General features: G+C 39.5%; 1 long non-coding RNA gene across 1 annotated transcript; it reads left to right on the top strand.

The window, feature by feature from the left end:
* The first annotated feature begins 7,708 nt into the window (after nt 1–7,708).
* Nucleotides 7,709–12,223, top strand: LOC134299631 (uncharacterized). Its single transcript, XR_010006862.1, has 2 exons — nt 7,709–10,855; nt 11,057–12,223. It is a non-coding gene; the product is annotated as an uncharacterized LOC134299631 (long non-coding RNA).
* Nucleotides 12,224–24,366: the final 12,143 nt, after the last annotated feature.

Here is a 24,366-nt window from a genome sequence, read left to right as displayed (position 1 = left end):
GATGGGGCCTGCTTGATGTCACAGGGAAGGGAGTTCCACAGCTGAGGGGCCACCACTGAGAAGGCCTTGTCTCTCATCCCAACCAGTCGCGCTTGCAACGAGGTTGGGATAGAGAGCAGGGCCTACCCAGCCACTCTTGAAGCTCTTATAGGCTCAGAGAGGAAGATGCGTAAGGATAAGCAAGTCTAGTTTGGACAAGTACAGCTAGAAAATCTAATGGCTATGGTTTGGGATAACTTCACCATCCACAGTGAGTGTGTCCTGCAGAGCTTGTTCATGACTACTTTAGAAAACATGAGGATAACTCACAACTTCATCAGCACATCACATGTAGCAGGAAATAACCTTATTTGTTTTTGATTTTGGGCAGAGTGAAGAAAATATAGTGAGAGAGATTCAGTAATCCTGTTGTTATGACTGGATAGTTTCTTTTCTGTTTTGATTTGACAATGGAAGGCCCTCCTTACAGGAATGAGGAACTGATCAAGATGTTCTGCTTCCAAAGACATAAGGTAAAGGTAAATGTTAAGTCCAGTCGTGTCCGACTCTGGAGGGTTGGTGCGCATCTCCATTTCTAAGCCAAAGAGCCGGCGTTGTCCATAGACACCTCCAAGGTCATGTGGCCGGCATGACTACATGGAGCGCCGTTACCTTCCCACCGAAGTGGTACCTATTGATCTACTCACGCTTGCATGTTTTCGAACTGCTAGGTTGGCAGAAGCTGGAGGTAACTGCGGGTGCTCAGTCCGCTCCCCGGATTCGAACCTGTGACCTTTCAGTCTGCAAGTTCAGCAGCTCAGCACTTTTAACACACTGCGCCACCGGGAGTTCCAAAGACATAAGGAATCTGAAAGATTTTTGAATGCTTCTGGCTCATAAAATTGGTTGGTGTCTCAGTGAAGGCCTTTGAATAACCATGGAATAATGCTCAGATCATGCTCAGATGCCCATTCTTGTCCTGTGGAGCCTTTGGTTTGCTAAAACCTTTATAGCTGATTAAACCAGTGGCTATAGTGCAAATGGCATAGGACCTAAAGCAAAGACAGTTGGTGGAGGAAAACTCAATTTATAGATAATAAAGAGAACATGATATATAGAGAATATCTTTGTTCCTATAACCTGGCAAAATGTGCAAGGAAGAAAGCCTTCTTCTCTGCATGCATTGTGTCTGTGAATTCATGTCCAGCTGAACTACTCAAGACTGTGGGGGATGCCACCTGAATCCAATTTTAGAGCCTTCTGCAGTTCACTGTGGTGCTTTTAACAATAATTTTACAGATAAAATCTGTCAGATAACTGCAGACCTAGATGCCACCATTATACAGTGGAGTCTCACTTATCCAGCACTCGCTTATCCAACGTTCTGGATTATCCAACACATTTTTGTAGTCAATGTTTTCAATACATCATGATATTTTGGTGCTAAATTTGTAAATACAGTAATTACTACATAGCATTACTGCATATTGAACTACTTTTTCTGTCAAATTTGTTGTATAACATGATGTTTTGGTGCTTAATTTGTAAAATCATAACCTAATTTGATGTTTAATAGGCATTTCCTTAATGCCTCCTTATTATCCAACATATTCGCTTATCCAACATTTGCCGGCCCGTTTATGTTGGATAAGTGAGACTCTACTGTAATATGAAATCTAGCACAGGTGAGTTGACTAGATAGATCCATGTTATGGTAAGTGTCTCATTGTGTCATGAGGAGATGTCCTCCATTTTGAAAGTGACAATAGTGCACTTTCTCCTGAAGAGAAAGTGAGGTATGCAAGTATTAACACTCCACCCTCTATCCCCATTGGGGTGAAGAAACTCAAGTGTAGGGTTTCAGTCCAAAGTTTGCATCTGAACTCTTCTTGGTTGCCCTATCCTGAAATCTGCCTCAGTGAAAGACAGTGATAGTGCTATCCTGTTGATCCTTATAGACATTTCAGTGACTTTTGATACTGATAATGGCATCCTATTTTCTGGCTTTGCAGAAAAGGAGTTGGGAGCACTGTGTTATCATGGCTTCACTCCTACTTCCAGGTCTGATTCAAGGCATTGAATTTGGGGAACTGCTGTTCGGAAACATGGCAATTAAGCTATATGGTTCCATTCTAACTCCATGTTGTTTAATATATTCATGAATCTGCAAAATCGCCATAAGTGACACCTAGATGCCCTCGGTATACTCAATTCTTTTTAACTGGAGTCAGCCAGGATAGTGTAGGTGATGAATTAGTGCCTGAATGAGATCCAAGCAGAATAATGTCTTGCTGAATTGGGAATTGTGCAAGAGATCTGCCCTGGGTTGTTGCACTTGCTTTGTTTTGTTTTGTTTCTATGTCAGCAATTATTCTATGTCAATCATCCTTTGTTTAGACTGATTTTATTTTGTAACTCACCTAGCGATTTTACATTATACAGCAGGTTGTAAATATTTTAAAAATTCGAATACATAAATAAGACAAAAGAGGAATAAAGCATAATCCCTTCACCAACATATGACTGTGGTGGGTGAGATTCCAGGAGTTGTAGCCCAAACCCTCACCTTTTCCCAAGTTCTATGGCTTCACATTTCTCTGTGTCTGACAATTCTATGTCCAACAATACAATCAGGCTGTAAAAATATGTCAAAAAAACCAGATGATAAGACTGACTTTAGAGATGCACCCAAGGGATTGAAACAGAATTGATGATGACCCTGAAACATCATTCTTTATTTGAGCAAAACTCTGGGGTCCAGTTATCTGGGAACATCGTAGTTGCAATAAATTTGTCCTTGCCCTTAAAGGCATTTTGGAGAAATCCGATGGGACAAGAGAAACTATCTCCACATACTTAAGCAGTACTCACCAGCCCCTTGTAAAATCAGCCAGTATGGGGTTATTGGGAAATTTCCTTTTATGGGCGCAAAATATATAATTTCTGAGGTTTGGGCTGGGGAACTGGAGGATGGCTTTGAATCTCTTTCCCTCACTGAACAGGTATTCATACATTTTCCTGCTCCATGCCAAAAGTGTCCTATTTTAAAACCTTTTGTCTTTCCCAAGACTATGATGTAGATTAGCCCAGTTTTCCCAATTCCCAAAATTCAAATGTCAGCTTTGGATGGACTGTCAGCTATGCATGGCTTGTACCTGTCCCCATTGTCTTAAATACATTTAAGCACCTCCGTTTAAGAATGACGGACCCAGCTGCATTCTTTAAAGGGTGACATTTGACTGATCGAGGTACAGAGCAGAAAACTGGCCTGGAAAAATGGTTAATGCTTCCACAAACTCTTCCAAGCTCTGTCAGTTGTATAAATGTCACAGCAAATGAAAGGAGTCCCCACTGAGAGTAATGCGCCTGATCTCAGTGTGCAGCACTCTAAGGCAAGGATTCAGTGCATGCTCAAACACACACTCACCCCTTTAGAAATGATGTGCTGAGAAGGCCAAAAGAAGCAAGAGAATTAGAAGAAAGGGAAATTAAAAGAGGGAATGGGGAAACAGAGAGATTGCACAAGGCATGGGTACATATTCTTCCGAGGCAATAAATACAGGTTAACATGTGACTGACACAGCAGTAAGGTGGACTCGGGGAAGGAGAAAAGAGAAAAGTAAAGAGAAAAGAGAAAGTAAAATCTCAAGAGAAGGCAAACTGAAGCAGGCAGAATGAAATGCCTGGGGAAGGGGTCTGTGGAATTTTAAAAGCTCAAATATAGGAAAATAAACATACATAAAATGAAAACAGGGACACGTGTGGCCAAGAAACATCAGAGTGTGATCAAGAAGGCAACAGTTATGATGAGGAAGGACATACAAAATAGGAGGGGCTGCTTTTGCCTGAGCCTATTGGGAAAGGAAGGTTTTATATCTTTTCTTTCTGACTTAGTTGAGTGCAAATTACTTTTGTATTTTGCAGTAATTGAAGTCAATGGGGGAGGAAGGAGAATCTGTAAAAGTGGGGCAACAGACTATTAATTGGGACTGTTGCTACCAAATCAGAATAGTTGGAGAGTATGGGAGCATGGGTGCTGGAACAGGACGGGGGGAGTGGGGAGAAACCTCACTGATCAGGCTGGAGGAGCTGAACTTCTTTCCAAATGATCTAACAAAACTGGATCATTAAGACATCTAAGTGACTGAATATCCTCTGGATTAGCAATCACAAGTATACTAAATGACGGAACACATTAAATGCACTTAAAGCATTTCAAATATTACAATTGTTATTGCCATTTAGTTTCCCAGGAAGAACAAAGATTGTCAGCAGTGTATCCTATGCATACTTGCTTGGAAATAAGCTACACAGAGGGCACTTAAATATACCCATTGTCCTTGCAGGAATCTTTGTATTTAGGGATATTTGACTGATAATTGATAGGAAAAGTCATTTGCCCTCTTTCTGCAAGCAAGAAAAAAATAATAACACACTGCTTGCCAATATTGAGGGGCTCCTCCACCTTAAAAACATTTCTGGAGCCCTTGAAAAAGAGAAGAGGATCTAGAGTAGTTCTGTGATGTCAAATCTAGTGGAAAAGCGGATTTATCTGCAAATGGCAATCCAGTCTCAGCTGCCACACTGCAGCTGCTACATTTAGATTCATAAAGAGCGTGGAATATTTGTTCTTGAGACAAAGGGAAGGACCAATAAAAAGTCTTTGCTTTTGAGGGAAAACAAACACATTCCACATCTTTTTCTATTCTTTTGCAAGATAGATTCTCAAATAGTCTGAAGGCATCAGGCTAAAGCAAAGCAAAAGCAAGGAGTTTTGAGATTTCGAGACACACTGCTGTTGAACAAATAGATATTGCACCATTTCTGCAAACCAGTGGTGTCATGTAGCCTGATAGTTGGTGTTGGGCCACGTCTCACAGAAGTGATAGCCAATGGTTAAGAATGCAATTTAGGGACATATAGGAACTTGTCCCATACTGGAGTGGGTTGGGGTAGAGTGGGGGGGGGGGATAGCATCATGTAATTGTGGTGTTTAGTCTGGTAGCATTGCAAATACTAGATTCCGTTATTCATTACTTATCACATGTCTGAATTTGCTAGTTTCTCCATTGCTAACTATTTTCATCTTTATCCCATGAGTGAGTGGATTGTTCACCCTCCCTCCCCCCATAAGTTCAAAATATCACTGTGTTCCCCTAAGATTTAGTTCCTGCCAGTAAAAGCTTTAAGCTGAAATATACTGGTATTATTGTTTCCACAGTTGTGCCTTTAAAATCATCCATTAATGAAACACAGCTCCCGAGAACTTCTCTGAAAACAAATTGGGTCTTTTATCCAAAAGATGTTCCCTGCTCTTGTTATAATGTCTACATGGGATTAATTTACACCTTCAATCCTGTTATTTAGGGAAAGGGGCATAAATGGTCATACCAGGCAATGCAGCCAACTTATTTGAAGGAATACCACAAGAATAGTGAAAGACATCTGTTTATCACAGCATGTGCTTTGCTTTTGGGCCAATTATTAATATGTAAGCAACAATGTTTACTTTACACGTCTGATTGTGGAGACATCCATTTTTGAAGAAATCCTGTCACTAGAAGTAAAATACATTTGTTCTAGGAAATACGTATTTTCTGTTCATGTCTAGCTTGAACCAAAGGCCCTTCAATTCTATGATGTCTAGAACCTGATACAGGGAAGCAAAAGTTGTGGAGACAGCTGGGGAGAGTGGAAAAGTCCCACCTACTGAATTCTCTTACTCCTCTCTTTCACCAGAGTAGACATTTGTCCTACTTCACAGGCATCACTACTCTAAACTTAAAGACTGTGGAATCCAAGCCAGGTTCAAAGATACACAAAAAATAGGAACAGGGACTTGTAAGTTATCTCTTCTTTGTTAGCAGCTGGACAACAAATTGAGAAGGCACATAGGTCACTTAAGTTACAATCTTCTGTTTCTGTTAAATTGATATTTCATATTAAATTGATTATATTCGTTTTTATATTCTCCCTTTCCTTCTGAAGCATTTTCTTGTTATGGTGATATACAAATGACTATACTTTTCCAAAGCAATCTGCAAGAAAAGAAATATAGTGCAACGTGTTTTCAGTAGAAAAATATATCCTGCCTCCCATGAAGATGTGTACTTAAGGGTTACAGGGCTGCCATTTCTCAGGACTCCAAGGACATTATCACACAAGGCTGGTCCTTATGACATCATGTCTTTTTCCATAGCCACATTGCACTTGAATCACTATCACATTGTCTTTTTTCATTGACAGGAGAAAGCAATGGATCCAATATCACTGTTCTTCCATTACTCTTCCTTGTGCAATAATGTCTGAACCACTGAACCTAATATTGGAAATGAAGAAAAATCTCACAAAAATATCAAAATTGTGCAACTGTACAGTTGCAGCAAAATAGAGGGGTGATGAAATCACTGTACCACCCCCCACTATGCCTATACCATTCTCAAGGAAAGTGACATTGGGGGAGAGGAAAGTTTGAATTCATTGAGTGTTATTGTATTAAAATTTCAGCACCCATTTCTTCCCATTTTCAGCTGGAAGTAGAGCCCGTTGGCTTAACCTTAATCTATTCATATGTGTCTTGTGCTTGCTCTACAATCTTCCTTTAAACTGACAGTGAGCGTTCTTTTTGGCCCAATCACAAAAGCTCCTCCTATGTCATATGTAGCTTAGGGAAGGGCATAATGGAAGGTATCCTTGCTTGCCTCACCCCATGATATGTATTACAAGACCCACACCCTGGTCTCAGGTTTTGGCCCTGAAATCTCAGTGAATGGGAAAACAACTGAGGGGCAGAAGTGTACTTATAGGAATACTTTCCTTCATTCCCAAATTTCTGGAGTTCCAGAGAGTGAAACCTTGAAAATCATCCAGGCCTGACACATATATCTGTTCTGTTTGAATTTCTTTGGAACTTCTCCAGCACCCTTTCTTTGGATGCCAAAGCTATATTTCTAAGCTTTAAGTTACAGTAAGGCTAGAAATTTGGAGAATGAAAGAAAATTTCATGGTGGAGAGAGTAGAATCATTATTAGGGAAGCAATGACCTCATTTCTCTCTTCTCCCTCCTGGTGCATCACATATTTATCAAGGAGAACTATTTCCTTCATGTTCTCACTTCAATAGTCATGGACTGAGAAATATTCTGCAAAAGCTAAGGTGGTAGCCATTAAGTGCAACAACTATTGCTATCTTAACCAATACTTTTCTTCAGTGTACTAGGTCCTTAAAAAGATGAATATGAAAATGATTGTCTGATTGGAGACAGTTCAAATAAAAACCTTCATAAAGTTAAGTTTGGATCTGCATTATATTGTATACAGGGCCGTAGCCAGAAAAAAAATTTGGGAGGGGTTTTGAAAATTTCGGGGGGGGGGGGGGGTTGAACACACCTCTCCCCGCTACAAACCTGTCAATATCTGCTTGAAATAGTGCCTGGAGGGACTCTTAATGTTTTGCGTCTCATAGACTTAGCATGGGGATTTGGTTAACCAGTTAAAATTCATGAGTAAACCAGGTTTTTTTTATAACCTGAAAAATTTGGGGGGGGGGGGTTGAACCCCTAAAATTGCCCCCTCGCTACAGGCCTGATTGTATAGTTAGAGCAACATGTCCCCACTTTTAACTGCTAAGACTACATTCTATAGAATCCTGGGATTTATGTTGTGTTAATACACTTGGAAATTTCCTGTAATTTAAAGGAATATACTTGAACTCTCTTGCAAAATGTTCCAATTGCCCCATCTAACTACAAATTCCAGAATTCATTAAGGTAGAACTATGGCAGCAAGAGTAGGATCAAAATACCATACTTTGTACACACACCAGGAGAACATGTCTTTTATGAAGAAGTAGAAGCATTTTTTCATGTTTATTTTTTCTCTATCTTATGTAACCACCACAGAGCTTCTTGAAAACTTGTTCCATGGTTTAAGACTGGAATTCCCACTTGATAAGTTCTCCAGTCCACCCACATTTTTAATTAATCAAAAATTGGGACTTCTCGTGAAGAAATGGGGTTGTGAACAGTTTCTCAGAGAGTGGGCTGAAACACTGGGATTTCCCTGGGTATTTATTAATCACATGGAGTTGAGAAATGCTTTGTCAGAAAGAAAAAGGACAAATGCAAACCCCTCAAGACTCAAAGGATCTCACCTTCTCCACTGAAACAGGAGAAGAGGAGAGAGAAGGGGGAGACATTGCATACTCTAGTGACATTGTCATGCAAACAGATGCAGACAAAAGCAGCTCCAATTCACTTCTTAAAATACTATTTTAAAACAAGGCTGAAAAACGAAAATATGCTCTCAAATCTGCTGTAAGTTCACCAACTTTGTCAACAAAAAACATGTCTGAGAGATAAATTGCATTTTCCTTTTCTCAATTGGAAATTGTAGAGATAGAAAAAATGGATTATAAAATCTAATTAGAGGAACTATTCTTCAAGAATTTTCTAAATCTGCCTGATAAAACTATCTGGTGAGACTAATTACAAAGGGTGAAAGTGAATTCATTTGTTAAAGATTATGCTATAAGAACTGTGGGAATTAAAATTATTTAACATACCTAAGAACTCAATAGCCATAACATTTTGGGAGCACATGGAGCCTTTGGACTAAGTCCAAACAGCAAATAAGACAGGAAGTGACCATAGGGCAGGAGGAGATGGCAACCTCAATAGATCCTAGATAAAGAAGACATTCAACTACAGCAACAGGCCACTCCATGTGACGAAGATTAATTGGACTATTTCAAGAATGAGGATCCTGAGGATACTTTATTTAAACATAAATGGACTAAACTAACCAAACAAGAGGAAAAGAGCTTTTCATCGCTTTTCATTATTTGCAATTACCGGAAACAAAAAGAAATCTGCAAGTTTATGCAATTGACAGACACCCCCCCCCCAAACTTAAAGAAGGAATCTAATACTGTAATAGAAATTGAGTGCGCTTATACAATTGCCAAATTCTTCTAAATTTGAAAAAGAATAGCAGCCTTTTATTAACTTTAAAAAAAGAAAAGAAAATGAAAAAATAAGGTTTTCTATAGCACCAAGGGTAAATTAGTAGTACACAGTTGTAGGAAATGGAATAACAAAAAGAAAGAAAGAAAAAATAAAGATGTCTGTGACAAGAACAACAGGATCCTCAGTTGCATCCAAGGGATCCTGGAAAGTTAATCTACCAGAGATAAGAAGTTTGTATGACAAAAAGAATAGATTTTTTGACTATGAAGAGGACAGCAAAGACAAGATAGGAAGCATTATTTAGGGATTTCTATTTTCCATTCTTAACTTTTCTGTCTCCTTTGTTTCAAAACACTGTATACCCACTCTTGTATTCTTGTGTTTTAGATTAGAAATGTTCTTTTTTAATTTCTCTTTTCTTTTTTAACATCATAGAAACCTTTTTAGTGTTAGCAATGGAAGAAGACAAAAATGTAAGATGTTAAAAATGCCTCCATTCTATATCCACTCTTGTACCCCTCCCCATTCCTCATACATTTGCAATAAAATTATATGGGGAAAAATTGGGAGGGTGACCTGTTACCAAGCAACACTATGGACTCTAGCGCCATCTGTATTTATCATAATACTTCTGGTTTCAACATTTGCTTCTGAGGCCTTCTTAGATAATAAATATATAGGACAGCCGCAGCACAGAGTCTCATTCTGAAGCATATCCAAAGAGAAAATATAGGAAGGCTCCCGAAGGATAGGGGTTTTGAAGACAATTGTGGAGGTCTAGAGGAGTGTTGTATTCACATGTCAGTGAAACAATGATTCCACTTTTGAATAAGTCTATATTTTAAAGAAACTATCCAAGGTGTTAGACCTATTTTGGGAATCTTGAATAGTTCCTTAAGATGTATGAAATGTCCTTAAGTAGGGGTTAGGATCTAAACCATGCGTACTCAATTATTATGGTTCATATCAACAGAATAGTATTCATGGAACTCACATGACAAAAACATTTCTCCTTATTTTGCTTCTTTACAATATATACTGAGCCAAGGAATGCACTCATTAAGCTATCACTGGATATTTTGGTCCTAGCTGATGAGTGAGTTAAAACAATTTTCATCAAACTGAGAGAAAATAGTTATATCCAAAGAAACAAGATTCTATGTAGTCACGCAGCAACTGAGAACAAAATTTATTGAAGCACACATTGTAGATTGTCACACTGTGCATATATCTTTTTGATGACGAAGACATGATTTTAAACATATGGCATGGCTGGATGAATTATGCTCACTTTGGGCATGGTAAAGCTTTAGCTAATCCATTATTATTTTTATTTATTTAACTGCAGTGATGATGAAGCCTTGTTATAACATAATTAATTCACTGTCTCTGTCCAATTTAACCAAAAAAGAGATTTCTCATTGGTACATGTTCTTTACTACTTCTAATATGAATAGTATTAGCAACAATAGTAAACAATAATAACAATCATCACAATTATCACCATCATCTCTTAAATTTAGAAGTGTTTACCTGTTGTTATTGTTGCTATTACTTCTATTGTTCACTTATCAAGTTACTAAATGTTTTGCTGGGACAAAACCTCTCCTTAAAATTTTGAGATGCCAAATCAGAGAAGAGGTGGTAGAAGATATTTCCCTTTCCCATAAACATGTGTGGCATTACTCTACACTTCAGAACCAAAAGAAAACATTATTTTTTGCGCTGAACTTAATGGTGATATGTTTCTTTCATTTTATTTTGCCTAACTGCTTTCATTTTCTTTCATGTAGAATATCCTCGTCCTCTGGTCCATCAGCTGTAGTGGGCACCAGCTACCATTAATAGGACAAAGGTGGAACAAAAGGGGAAAGTAACAGATGGAGGAAATTTACACTGAATTTCCCTGAGGTAGATTCTCAATCTTTGTTTTCTTCATGCATAAATATTATTGCTCATTTTTTTATTTGCCTAAAGATTCATCTATGATTTTGTTATGTAACAGACTTATTTCCTTCATTAAATAAAGCATATTTATGCATATTTTTCTCAACTGTACACATGTTTTGCTATTTGAATGTATTAAAATGCATGCCTCTTTTGTGCATACAGAAACATCTGCAAGCGTCACAAATGACCATATTCTCAGGAGAAGGTAAAGTCCTACTCACAAAAAGTCTTGGGGAAAAGCATCATGACAATTAAATCTAAATAAATTATTTTCCATCTGTACCTGGAAAAACCACATGGACAAGAAAATCCTTTGTGCATTGGAAAAAGAGGAAGCATCACTCTGTCCAAGACAGTCAATGGACTTAAGAAAACTCCATTATCATCAAGAACCAGTTCTCTGTAGACACACCGCTGGATCCTGGAAGCTGTTCCTAAGTCATATGTAAGATTGCTTTGGGGACAATTTTAAAATTGGATCTGGAGACAAACTCATAGCTGTGAAGAGTCCTGTGTATTGACTCTGTGACCTAGAGAAGCATTTCCATCTTGAGCTCACTTTGACTCGCTATTGATGGATAGCTGGCTGCAGAATGGACTCTGTTGTATTGGCAGCCATTCCTCTCCAGTGGGTGGAAAGGAGGGGGCTCACGTGGGTGTACTGGAAAGCTGTTTCTTAGTTCTAAGAAATTGGATTAAGGGTCAGAAGATCCTGGCTGTTATTTACCTTTTGATTAAAACCAGCCCACCTCCCTCTTGAGCCCAAAGAAAAAGACAGCGTTGCTTGTTATTTACTTGGCTGCCAAGTTTGAAGCTCAATCTCTGGCTTGCAAGTGTTCAGCATCAACTCTAGCCAAACAGAGAGAGGTGGAGGGAGGAAACCAAAGCATTCAGTCTGGCTTTTGTGTTCTGTTTTGTTTTGGAAGCAAGATCTCCTGCCAACTCTTGCAATCAGGTCAGGAATGGTTGCCTTGGTGGCCATGACCCAGAAGACCTCAGCAGGGCACTGCCCCAAACCCAGGCAATAATCTACTTCTAATGATGGCTGGCATTCGGCACTTGTCAGCACTGTGCCCCCAAAGTAGATTTGCGCCAGCCATGGGGGGGGGGGGGGGCAAATGCCCTGAAGTTTAAGCTGTACATTTCCAGAAGGAAAGAACAAGTTGGGCTTTTTCTTTTCTTTTCCATTTTAAGAAACACCTGGGGAAAATGTGTTGTCAAAGGCTTTCATGGCCGGGATCACAGGGTTGTTGTATGTTTTTCGGGCTGTTTGGCCATGTTCCAGAAGTATTCCCAGTCATGTTAAAAAATATATATATCGTGATCTTGTTTGCTGTGTACTAATCTTATTGTGTATCTAATAATAATAATAATAATAATAATAATAATAATAATAATTTTATCTCTTATCCACTTCTCCTTGTGGATCAAGGTGGGTTACAGAATAATTAAAATGCATAAACATTGTAAAAGTATCACAAATACACATATTAAAATATATTTCTATAAAAGATACATATTAAAACATATTTCTATAAAATAAATATTAAAATACACAAAACAGAGATTAAACAAAGGACACACATTTAAAATTCATGTTTGAAAACTGACTGGGTAGGCCTGCTGGATGGTTTTTAAATTCCAACAGCTTATTTTGCTGTTGGAGCTCTTCTGTTCATTTCACACTCATGGGGTGGCCAATGAAAAGGTTCTCTGGGTGACGGTCGCCAGTTGGATTCTGGCTGTTTGGAGTAACCACCCCCGGAGGACCTACGTGTGTGGGGCAGATTGTACGGGAGAAGGCGGTCCGTTAGGTAGCCTGGACCCAAACCATGTAGGGCCTTAAAGGTCAAAACCAACACCTTGTACTTTGCCCGGAAACTAAATGGCAGCAAGCGGAGTAACTTTAGGATAGATGTAATATGCTCACTCTTAGATGTTCCTGTAATCAGTCTGGCTGCTGTATTTTGAATCAACTGAAGTTCCAAACTTGGTACAAAGGTAGCCCAATGTAAAGCGCATTGCAGAAGTCCAACCTTGCGGTTACCAGTGCATGCACTACCTTTTTTAGGTTCTCCAAATCTAAGAAGGGGTACAGCTGGCGTATCAGTTGAAGCTGATAATAAGCACTCCTGACCATTGCATCTAGTCTAGGGTAGCTTACCTTCTCCCAACTGGGCATGCTCCAGGTTTGTTAGACTACAATTCCTGTAAACCAACCTAAAATGATGGGAGCTGAAATCCAATGCACTTAGAAAGCACCAAGTTGGGAAAGATCGCTTGAGGGCTACAACCTCCCATTTCTCTTCTCTTCTGCAATCAGCATCCATGTCCTCATTTTGTCTATCCTGATTTTCAGGCTCACATTGTTCCATACAGAATGGCAGACACAACACACATCTTCTGACAGATGCCACAAAAAACTTTCTCTGTTCATTGCTCTTTTCTAACTCCCAAAGAGCATCCCTTCACTGCCTTTTAACTCCTGCTTCCTTTTCCCTCTTGTTCCCATGTCCCCTTTTAACATTATTCAGTCAGACATTCCTTACAAAAACAATACAGACATAGAGAAATTAATGACAAGACTCCGTTAAGTCCGATCAGTTTCAATGAAACTGATATCCTGTTGGTGATGTACACAACCTAAATTCACCTTGTGCTTGCATATGTTTGTTTGGGGTTTTTTGGACATTATGGAAGTTGGATTTTTTTCTGCCTCTCAAGCCATTATTCCAGAATCAACTGAATGTAATCAAACTATATCCATTTTGTACCACGTCATCCAACATGGTGCCCCCCTTTGGAATTCTGAAATTTGTAGTTTTTTGAGTTACTTAGAAAACCCAGCTGGAGAGCATTGATGTTGTAGTTTGAGTCAGTGTAGTAGAGATGTCTCATTTGCCCACCAGAATATAGATCACATAGGACAGAGATACAGCAGTTAATCAAAGTGCTTTAATGCTGCAGTGTGGATGCACCCACCGTTGTGCCTGCAAGTCCTAATCCCACATCCATTCTGTTGCTGCTGAATAGTGAATGGGTTGAGAGTAGAAACTAGATTTGTTCTCATATAGCCAGATATAGACTGATGGCATTAACCACTGTGACCTCCAGAGAACTGCAGTGTATCTCAGTGGGAGATAGTCCCAATCTGTGTCTGGCTATGGGAACATAGAAAGATGAAATGGTAGTGGTAGACTATTGGAGCACAACAGAGTTCTAGGTGTGGCAAGAAAGGAGCTGTAGCAGATTCTGGCATATGAACTTACATTAGGTGCAACTATGCAGAATCTCAGCCTGACACTCTCACCTTCAGTAGGGATTATTTATTTATTTAGCCTATTTATACTCCGGCTTTCTCTACCCCTAAGGGGACTCAAGGCGGCTTACATATGACAATTATTCATATGCTTGGCTAAACTTTCATCCAACTGCATTTTCTTTTCCCAACCTTCATTTCCTTCTCTGCTTTCAAAGTATCTCCCTTCTCCGCATTTCCCTTCTCTTTTTTTCCCTACCTCTCTCCTTATGTGCTCCTTCTTCCCCATTCTCCCCCTCCTGCATCTGCTACTCTAGAACAATAGAGCAGATGGCAAGTGGTTTGCTTTATACCTCCCTTCAGAAAGTCAGTTCAGAGCTCAAATTGGCTGCTGTTTCTAAAAACAGACATTTTCTCAAACACTAAACTGAGCATTAAGACAAATTGCGAGGAGGCTCAGATTTAGCATTACCACCTGGTAAAGACACAGGCCTGGAGTTTTCTACTTCTGCCTAATGAATTGTCCCGTTTCAGCCTTTCCAGGGCTGTTCCTGTCACCGAGCCTCTGCCAAATGACCCAGCAGTCATTTGTTCCTTCCTGTATCTTTTAACACCTAGCTTGATTTACAATAAGTGAAGGCCTTCATACTGTGGCACTATTATCACATGCTAATTGCTACAGGTCAAAATTTTGGTACAATTGATTGCATGTATGGGATGATTACATTAGTGCTACAAAGACCCCCCAACAAATACAAGGTACTGTAATTAAGAGTTCAGAGGAAGGAACCAGCAAAACCAACTCTTAAGCATTCCTTGCTTAAGAAAGCACTATGAAATTAATTGGGAAGTCATAAGTCAAAAAACCATTTGAAGGCACACAGACACACATACACACACAAAAGTTGTTTCCTGCTTATCATTGGTCGTAATGTTTTACCTAGGGAATCATGCTGAGAGAAAAGAAAATGTTTGGTATTCAGATCCTTGTGCAGAAGAATCCAATAAGAACCATCAAGGTTCAAACTTTCACATCTATGGTAATCTTACGAGATATAAAGATAAACACTACCATCCATTATTGACTCATGAGGGTTTCTATTTATAGTCTAAAATAAATTTTACAAGGTCTAGGTGAAGTATAATGCTACTATCTATACAAAAACCATCCAGAATTTAATAAAAATGAAGGAAACATACTCAGGGATAGCTGTTTTCTCCATTTTGTAAAATACAAAATTCTTTCAGAATGGGAATAGGGAATATTAGATTAGTACTTTAAATTCTGGTAAAATACTCCTTTATATGTGCCCCAGAGTCAGACATGACTGGACTTAACGTCAGGGGAAACCTTTACCTTTTTATGTGTCGAATACCAGATTCCTCACAAAGTCTGTAGCTCAGAGTTAAAGCACTAGATATGTGCTTGTTTACATTATTCATTCCTTAAAGAGTAAAATGCATAATTTAATCATTTTTCTTACCACTGCAGGAACTTTTTCAAACACTCTGCAGTTTTCAAAATCTTCAACCCCTCCAGCCCATACTCACCTTTTGGCTACCTTCACAGCATGGCCTTGTAGTGACTGGAGAGGAGGAAAGGGGCAATTGAGCAGTGATTGCCAGTGCTGACTATGTTCTGGCATAACTGATAACAATCCTCACTCAGAGGCACATGGATACACTCCAACATAGCCATGTAGCCAGTCATTTCAACACTGTCTGAGCTCCACCATATGGTCATGTCAGAAGATAGAGGACTGGTGGGCATGAATCATCATTGTTCTGACAGCCAACCCATAATTATGAAACCAACATCCAGGATTTCCTAGGGCTCCTCTGAAGGTCCCCGAGAATAACAGAAAAGAAGCAGGAAGAGAAGACCTGTGCAATTACTGCCCAATAAGCTCAACATTCATACTAGGAAAAGTTCCAGAAGAGAACATTAAATAGTAAGTCAATGCACATAAGACCTCATCAGACAGGCTAAAATTTGGCGGAATACACTGGTTCCTCTTCAGTTTTTCCATAGAGCCTTCCCATCACATGACATAGATCTACTTCCGGCAGGGCTCTGTAGCAATACCGAAGTGGATCTGGCATACACCGCCGCCGCGCCAACACCAGAGGCTTCCCTTGTTGCATAGAGATCAACCGATGGAAGCCGGGCAGCAGACACTTCCCCCTGTGGTATGAGGAGGAAGCTGGGCAATGTGGGACATGAGGCAATGGGTTCGCCATGCCCCACGCTGGGCATGAGAAGGATTTGCCACAATCCATGGCAATTCTGGCAGCAAATGTGATGAGGTTCTTATAGAAATGAATGCCAACAGCCAGCAAGGACTTCTAAGAAACAAATCTTGTTAAAACAATCTTACCTCTTTTCTGATAAAATCTTATTCTTGGTAGATAAGGCAAGTGTTTCATATGTAGTATAATATTTATTTTAGTAAGGTTTATGAAAAAGTTCCCTGTGATATTCAGCCACACTGGATAACTGTGGTAGATAGTTCCATTGTTGGGTGGATTTGTACTTGGTGACTAAATCCAGAGACCGTGCTCTAATAGCAGTTCTTCATCTCAGAGGGAAGTGAGGAATCATATGTCTCAGGGTTCTATCCTGGGTCCAGTGTTAACTTAAGATATTGGAAAAGAAGACACTGGAACAGAAGAGATGCTTATCAAATCTAGAGGTGACATCAAGTTTAGGAGGAAGGCTAGTGAGTAGCCCAGGGGACAGGATCAGAATTGAAAATGAGCTTGACAGATTGGAGAGTTGGTCCAATTTCAACAAGCTGAATTTTAAGGATAAATGTAAGGTGCTACACCTAGGCAACAAAACTGAAATGAACAAATATAAGATGGCTGACACTTGGCTTGAAAACAATATTATGAAGAGGCTCTGGGGTCTTAATAGACCACAAGCTAAATTTGTGTCAACAGTATGATACAGCAGCCCAAAAAACCAATGCAATTCTAGACAGCACCAGTAGGAACATGTCCAGATTCATTACAGGAGTCTTTGAATATCTGAAAGAACACCAAGTACAAGGTGGAGTGAGTTTGTTTTCTGCTACTCCAGAGACAAGAACATAAATTAATACAAGAAAAGAGATTCCATCTAAATATTAGGAAAAGTTTTTTATTGGAAGAAGTATTCAACAGTGAAAGAGACTTCCTGAAGGAGGGTAGATTATCTCCCTCTTGAGGTCTTCAAACAGACTTTGGATGGCTGATGGCCTTTGCAAAACCCTTCCAACTCCTATACACAAGGCTTGTGCCCTATAGACTCAAGGAGGGGTGATTCTGGTGTTGTTGCTGCTGTGTATTTTCTTTTCCAACCTATGGTGACCCTAAGGTGAATGTATTTCATGGTTTTATTTGGCAAAGTTTATTCAGATGTTTACTATTATCTTCCTCTGAGGCTGGGACAGTGTAGGTTGCCCATGGTAACCAAGTGGGTTTCATAATCAAGTGGAGATCCAAACCTTGGTTTCCCAAGACACAGTCCAGTGCACAAACCACTACACCAATACTAAGCGGAGAAGGAAAGGCAAAGGATGAAGAAGATATAAGTTCAGGTGAATGAGACAAAATGAATATGCTCTCTGATAACGACTGATGAAGATTTGTGGCTTGGCCAAGATGGTCAAAATTACTATGTTTGTGAAAGAGAAAACTTTATCTAACTTTAAGATAATTGGGACTTGTTAATTACCTTTTCATAACAACAGTTGGGACATTTGTTAACCATACGGTTCAAGAATGAACAGAATGTAGCTAAAAGTTGAAGTGTGACAGTATACTACTGTTTAAATGGAGTAGACTAACAAGCAATATCAATGTAGCTGGACAGAGGTGGGGAGCAGCTGAGGACTGAAAATCCTGAGATGTTCTTCACCTCCATCCAACTACTACATGTCCATGGGAGGCACAAAAAATAAATGTTAGATTGAAGGGGTCTCTAATCAAATATTAGGATCTATTCTAATACTAGGAAGACAGGATAAAAAGGTGGCTTCAAGAGAATTCTCCCAATCAGAGTTTCTTTAGGACTAAGAAGTCTCTTTGAAAATCCCCTCTTTTGACCCCAGAGGAGTGCATACTTTGCATGCAGGAGGTCTAAAATTCTGTCTCTGGTATCTCCAGGAATGTATGAAAGGAAAGAGTTTTGCCTAAAAGCCTGGAGAACCATCCCCAGTCAATGTTAGTCATATTGATATATATGAGCTAATGGTCCGAAAGGATAAAGTAGAAAAGGGCAACCAAAATGAACAGTGTGAAATAGTACTCAGACTTTTGGAACTGGATTTGAAAAATCCAGGTTCAGCTCCTTACTGAGACATGAAACTTACTAGATGACCTTGAGTCTGTCACTCTTCCTGTCACTCTGAACCTGACCTATCTCACAAGGTTGTAGGAGAAGCATGACAGCCATATACATCACCTTGGATTCAGGGGAGGAAGGGTAAGATTTGAAGGTCCTTTCATACCTTTACACAATTATAGCACTAGGAATTGGTTTAAGAGCCATGACAAGATTCTATAAAATAATGGACTTTGTTATTTAAGAAGGAGCATTTAAAAATCTCAGTCAGACAGCTCTAGTGCACCATCAAAGCATAAAATCTATCCATAGCAATTAAAGTGGAATCATAGTGATAAAACTGTGCAGTGTGAAAAGGCCTTAAATGTAACTGCTAACACATATGTAATTAACTTAAAGGAAAGAAGCATCCCCAGTTCTGCTAATGTCAACTGAGGCAATTCATCTTGGTGTCTCAGGCCCCATCAACACTGTCATATAATGCAGTTTGAAACTAAATCGAATTGCATTATTTCAATCTACGCTGATGATGTAATACGGTTGCAAACTACATTATATGACAGTTTAGATGGGGAATTGGTTCATCCCATGGGTAGGCCTTGAAGTTGCCTGTTGACTTATGGTGATCTCATGAATGTCATAGTTTTCTTAGGCAAGGAATACTCCATAATGTCTATGTCCTCATTAAATTATTAGTTGCAAAGGGAAGCTTTTCTTTTGGTTGTTTCAGCTGTGGTCAGCTAACAGGGATGCCCTTCTGAAAATGCTGTCTCAGATGGTGAAATGAGATCCTACTCACATATGCCATTGTGAGCAGCTTGCAGAAAGAGTGAGGCATCAGTGAGAGAAGGAAAGACTGAGGGGGGGGGGGGGGTTTGAAATCAATGGAGAGCTGAAGAGTTGCAAGTTTCTAGCTTAAAAGATGGAACTGATGAGCCATAAAGAGACATTAAGCACAGTGGTTCCTATCTCAGACCTCCTCTTGGGTGAACAAACCCCCACCTCCATCCCTCCATTTGAAGAAGGAAGAAGACCTCATAAATTAAGCTTCCTCTGCTTGGTTTGTTGTAAGAAACGAAGGGGCCATCTTTCTTACAGTGATCTTCACAGACACTGCGGTAATAACCCAACTAAGCTGATGGGTGTCGATACAGCCGCACGAGGCGTACATGCTTTATCGAGCACAGCCCTGCCTTCCTTGCTGTGAGTGCACAGCCGTGGCTGAGAAGGGGAATGTAAATAATGACCGCTCCAGCATGTGCAATTGGTCCCCAGAGCAAGAGAAACACTTCATAAATCAGGCAAAGCATACGCATGAGACTCAGAAACTCCATCCATGAGGAGTAAAGGAATTTAAACTCTATGTGCCAGATGGGGATGGAAACATGGCAGAAGCATATACTGTTTCTTGGTCACATCCACCAAGGTTTCTGACTCCTTTCCAACCTTCTCCTACCTTCAAGATTCTAGAGTGAATTTGAGCTGGTCAACAATGGAACAAATGTTATTACATCCGAATTCTCCACTGATCCATCCTGAAAAAGAAATGAAATGTTGGGCTATTGTGCACACCAACTCCAACCAGCATAGTTGATAATAAGAGATTATTGTTTTGGCTGCCCAAAACATCTGGAGGGGCTCATGTTGCCTATGCCTAAGATAAAGGTCCTATACACTTTAATGTGATATAAATATATGTATGCATAGTTCTCCCAAACCTCACAGTTGTTCAATGAATAGTTCAACATGCATGAAGGCTGCGAACTCACTTCTTGCACATGGGTCAAACAGCTGCTGCTGACTGAATTAAACATGGCAGAGAGAATTATCAAACATGAAAGATAAAACTGTGTATTCACATAGGAAAAACCTGCTACACTAGAAAACATACATATAGAACCTATGAGAAAGTAATGACTACTTGTATAACTCTTTTACACTAGCCTTGATCCTCAACAGGATTTTCTACTCTCTCAAAACAGTTAACTCAGAAACTCATTTTTTCCTTTCTCAAGGTCCATAGTCACACAGAGATGTCAGGGTTTCAGCCAAAATAGCAGCAAATTGGAGGACGTCATGAACAAGACATTTAACTCAATTTGTCCAGAGAGTTTTTTTTAAAACAGGCATCTGTCTGGAGAAACACAAAATGATGTTTTACTGCAGTCGGTCTAAATATTTGACAAACTTGCCTGACCTTGTTAAATCCTGGAAAGCAATTTAAACATCAGAGAGATCACCAATCAACAGATCTCAGGCCAGTAATTAATAACACACATTTTCAAACACTGAAATAAATTAGCTCTTTCAGAGGAGGTTCTCCCCCAAGCCCTAGTCACAAAGGTTAAGGTCCTTCTGACAGATAAAAGGGTTGCGGGGCAGAGAGACTGTAACAAGAAGGACTTTGAAAAGGCCTTGTTTCTTTATAACCACATTCCAGCTTTGAGAATGCAAATTTCACTTAGAGGAAGAAAATTGGGGGGGTGGGGGTGTTCAGGATTGCATGGATTGAGGTCCAGCAGCAGACTTTAGAAGGCCACACACTATTCACCATCACCAATGGTTAAAAAATTAAAAATTATTTTTGAAAAAAATGTTCCCCAAATGTATAGTACTACCCAAAGATTATGTAATTTTAAGGACAGGGAATGTGACCTGGAAGTCAATAGCTCAGGGGCAATCAAAGTAGCCTAACTGCTGTCCACATTGACTAGAGAGTATTTTAGAGGGGGAAAACCTGGGAAAAGGGAGGTCTCCTGAAGACTATTAAAATAGCCCTGGAGAACTTCATGTAACCCAAAGAGACCTTTCTCCTACTCCTGCCTTAAAGTGAAAGCGCTAAGAGTGAAAAATGAAGGTTGGCATTCTCTTCTTCACACATATATGTGTGTTTTTAAATACTGATGGTCAGAGTTTTCTTCATTCCTCATGCAGTGACCAAAACTACAGCCTATGAGCCTTCTATGGTCTGCTCTTCGTGGCCATGATGTGGCTGGCAGGGAATAAGAAACAGTGGAGAATCATCTGACTATATGACTATAGTCAGACATACAACAAGAAGGCATGAGAGATCCTAGAGATCCTAGAAGATGATATCATCATTGTGTGTCTGCAGTAGTCACAATATTCCTCATAGCTGTCTCCATCAACTACATGGCCTTGGAATGAAGGGACACAGTAGGATGGTGAGCCCTATGAGAGGCAAAATGAGGTGGGAAAGAGACATATTTCTGACATGACAAGACATTAAAGTACATCTCCCGAAGCAGGAACTTGACTGAAAATAACCTGCCCCAGATCATGCATGAAGAATGCATGGCATGTCATACTCCAGCTTTTATGTTATTTTCCATTTGGGCATGATTCATGAAAGCTGTAGTTCAACAAAGGCTAGAATGCCACCTGAACCAAAGCTGGAGCTTCTATCTAGGCAATTCAGGAAAAGGGTTATGGCCATGTATAAGAGTGACCAGGCTCTACTCCAGCCCAGTTATTATGGTGTTTTATAGCCCATCTCAGCGCTAAAGAGACTAACAAGGTGGCAATATTGGTCTGAGGAAATGGTTTCATTCCCTAGACTTCCCTGCAATGTGCTGAAGAGCTTGTGGCAAGGTGGTTTTTCATGTCCTCCTAGATGCCTGCAAATGTCAGAGATGGCAAATCTCTACTGTTGACCTCTGTAGCAGTCTCAAATAATGGAATATGTTTCTCCTATGACATTGCAACCTCTATTAAGAATTTACTTGGGAATGTAACTTTCACGTTTTATTTTTTTTACCTCCCTTGCTTCTTTCAACCCCATCTTCCCTGAAGTACAAAGCCATTCCCTTAGCAATAGAACAGAAACCTGTGATAATGAGAGTACATAAATCAGTAATGTGCTGGTGCTGGTGCAATCTAGGTTATAGACAACTGCTGAGGACAAGGGACTCCAGAGTCAGCAACTTTGATATTAACCCTTGTTGTCTAGGGAATTCAGTAAGATGTAATCCAAAAAAGGAAGGTTTTCAACTCTTCTGAAAATAACAGTTCCAGAGGTACTTTTGTTTCCCTCATCTAATAATGATCTTCCATCTTAACACCTTTCAATTCCCACAAGGGCTTCACTGGCCCTCACAAATCTATTCCTGGTCTGCAGTCCACCCACTTGTGCCTTTCTCCATCCTTTCTGTCCCTGAAACTCTGAAGGAGAATGTCACTTGCAACATCAGTAGTTCAAGCAAGGCCTGCTGAGAGATAATAGTTCTGCCAAAAAACTTCCCATTGTCTAGCAAGATGTTCCTAAGTAAAGTCAAATGTGTGATGCAGCAGCTAAATTGCCAATGTGATTCTAGGATACATAAGCAGAAGTATAGTATCTACTCCAAGGGAAGCAATACTATTATTATTTTCTGCTTTGGTTGGATCCCACCTGGAATACTGTGATCAATTCTGGACAGCACAAATCAAAAAAGAATATTGGCAAGCTGGAACATGTTCAAAATGGTAAAAGGTCTGGAAACCATGCCTTATGAGGAATGGCTTAGGGATATGGGTATGTTTAACCTGGAAATAAATAAAAATGAGCAGCTGATTTGCATATGATAAACAACTGCATCCTGTATTTAAATCCATGCTTAGCCAAAGACTTTAAAAATACTTCAGGGACTGTGTTCATAATAAACTTGTTCTGTTGTTTTTGAACAGAGAATAGATAACAGATGGTAAGCGAAGCAAATTACTAGGAACCTCTGTAGTATATACTGCCTTGTTCCCACTTTGCAAAGGACCACATTCTTTTGCATATATGTATTTGGATCCTGATAATATTCGTGACACTTTTATAATCCATGTTTTTAATTCAATAAGCATTTCTGGAATGTTAACCATTTGACCTTGGATGTAGTGACCAGATGTAAAGCAGTATAGAAAACAAGGGTATAATTAGCACATCTTGGGGAAATTACTTTTGAATAACAGCTTCCAGAATCTACAGCCTAGTATGGCCATCACAGCTGAGGGATTCTGTATATTGCAGTATTAAAATGTAATTTTGCCAAAGCTCCAGTATATAGTATATATATGGCGCCCCCAAAGGTACTGTGTTTATTTAAATCAAGGGCAGGAAACATGTGGCTATCCATAGGTTTTTAGACTGCAGTTCTAATCAGCTCCAGACCATCGCCAATGGTTGTAACAAAGCAATATCTGGAAGGGCCACATATCCCCATCCCTGGCATAAAATTTCCAAATCAAGAGATTGCAAAATAAACATAATTCTTACTTTAATATTTATATTATAACCTTCAAGGCTCTCCTTGTCTTTATTTCCTTTCTTTCTTTACTCATGTCTTTACATATGATCTTTATTCATCCATTTCCTCTGCCTTCAGCCACTCAAAGATCTCTTGCCACCTTGTATTCCACTGGTTTTTTGTATGTGTGTGTGGTTTTTTTGTTGGGTTTTTTTGTTTTTTTTTTGTTTTTTTGAACTGGCTCCTATGACTTTGTTGTGGGGCCACCTCCCTCACTTTCTTCAGATTTCTTGTCTAAATTCATTTTCAATGAATTCTTTGGGAAATCTATACATTCCTTATGTCCATAGTAAGCAATCACTGGATTTACAGATGGTATCTGAGTGTATATGTGCCATCACGTCTCCTGTTTACTTATGATAATTCCTGAATTTCATATGTTTTTTGGGGGGGACAGGGATAAATATTCAGAGGTTTTGCCATTTCTTTCCTTTGAAACCTAGCCTATGAATACCTGGCATTCATTGGGGGCTTCCCACCCAAGTAACAATCAGAGCTAACCCTGCTTAGCTTCTAGGATCAGACAGAATCTTGTGTGTTGCTGGAAATCTAATATCAGATGTGGAAGATAATGAGCAAATCAGCTTCAGCA

The sequence above is a fragment of the Anolis carolinensis genome, chromosome 5 (assembly GCF_035594765.1).
Source record: "Anolis carolinensis isolate JA03-04 chromosome 5, rAnoCar3.1.pri, whole genome shotgun sequence".
NCBI lineage: Eukaryota > Metazoa > Chordata > Lepidosauria > Squamata > Dactyloidae > Anolis > Anolis carolinensis.
Note: the sequence above shows the minus strand (reverse complement) of the source record. Positions and strands in the feature narration are given on the sequence as shown.